Below are 1,808 nucleotides of genomic sequence, written 5' to 3' on the forward strand. Positions count from 1 at the left end.
AAAATCCTTAACTTAGTCATATCTACAAATACTTTTTCATGTATGGTAAAATATTCACAGGTTCTGGGATTAGGGTGTAAATATATTTTTTAGATATCTGTAGGGAAATCACTCAAAGAAAATATATCCTTGCCAAAATAATTCAGGTCGTTTCATTAATTCCCTATTTTTGGTACTTATTCATTCTCTTGTCTTTTTATTTAATCAGAATTAATTGAGATGATTACTACATTTCCTATACTCAAAGCCTTGCAGGGAACAGAGTTGCAAAAGCAATATTGTAAGAACAATAATAGAGGTACAAAAAATGTCATATAATTGAGAATCAGTATCCTAGTGCCCATTCACCATTAAATGAAATGACGTAACCCAGTTTGTCAAGTATGTTTCAAAATTGACCAATTTACAGTCCTCCCATGGGAATCTTAGATGAAGATAGACCTGACAACTCTTAAATATTTTATCATAGTTTTGAGCTATGGATGTGGCTTAAACCTGAATTTTGCTTTAGTGGGGAGCATTTTATACATCTATTATAGCAATTTTCCTTGGACAATCCTGGTCCCCAACAATGGCCAAGAAAGTTCTAGAAGCATTGAAAATGTTTACTAAATACTTGTCAAACTGAATTCAATTAAATATGGATTTGAATGCAAAGAAAGACTGCTTGGGGAAAATAAATCTGGCTGTTCTAGGTAGGACTTGGGAAGAGGATAATGAGGTTCTTTTTGTTTTGTTCTACTTAAGCTGGCAGTCAGAGAAAAGAAGCTCCTGTCAGGTGTGAATGAAGGAATAAGATCAGAAGAAAAGACATCATTGGTTGGGATTGGAGTAGTGATCAGGAGAAGTTTTTATTATATTTAGACTTTAGTAGCCTCAATAGAGCCTCAATACCTGTGTCCTCACTAAAAGCCTGAATAATCCAGCCACTCTATTTGGCATTGATGCTAAAAGCTGTTGGTCATCAACTTCATGCTTGCCAACAATTTATTAGTAAAAATTCAGCCTTGGAGTCTGCATTCTAGGTGCACTGACAGCCGTGAGGAAATACTACCGGTCTTGATGTGCTACAGCATCTACAAAAGAGCCAGGATTGTTTAAGTCTCAACAGTTTTTTATGCTGCCATTAGCAGTACAGCCTTGGACATAAACTCTTTTCCTGGCTCAGAAAATGGTACTCTCATCGATACTAAAACTTTATCCTCCAATAGACAGACTACGCTGGTGAAGAATCTTGCCTATAATCTGCTGTGTTTCCAAAGTTCTGGGCTGAAATTTATCCTTTCACAGTGGACCAGATATATGGCTGAAAGGGTTTTCTGAACAAATTGGTAAAATAAACATGGGGAGTGTTTATCTGCCTTAAAGGTAAAGGCCAAAAAGTTCATTTCAATCCAATGCCTTAGCATTCCCGAAATGAGTGTGATAGCTATCAACGTCTCCAATCCATTACTTGAAGCATTCTGGAGATTCTCTAAAATCCAGAGTCTGTATATCTTGTCTCCCTTTTCTACTAGTTACTAGTGTCTTTTCTGTTCTTTCCTCCATTATCATCATATCAACCTACCGCTTATGAAGCACCTACAGTATACCATGCACTTTAATGAATAGTTTATTTAAATGATCCATTAATTTTATTTAATCCTCTTGTATGAAAAGTTTGCAATCCCAACGTAAGTTTGGTGTGTTCTTAGCTTGCTTAATTCAAGCCCATATTTCAGTAGCAACTACTTCCACACCCATGACCTTCACGATGTCCTTGGGTCCCTTTTATGCTTTCAGATACCCTGACATGGGTCAGGAAAGAG

The sequence above is a fragment of the Saccopteryx leptura genome, chromosome 10 (assembly GCF_036850995.1).
Source record: "Saccopteryx leptura isolate mSacLep1 chromosome 10, mSacLep1_pri_phased_curated, whole genome shotgun sequence".
Lineage (NCBI taxonomy): Eukaryota > Metazoa > Chordata > Mammalia > Chiroptera > Emballonuridae > Saccopteryx > Saccopteryx leptura.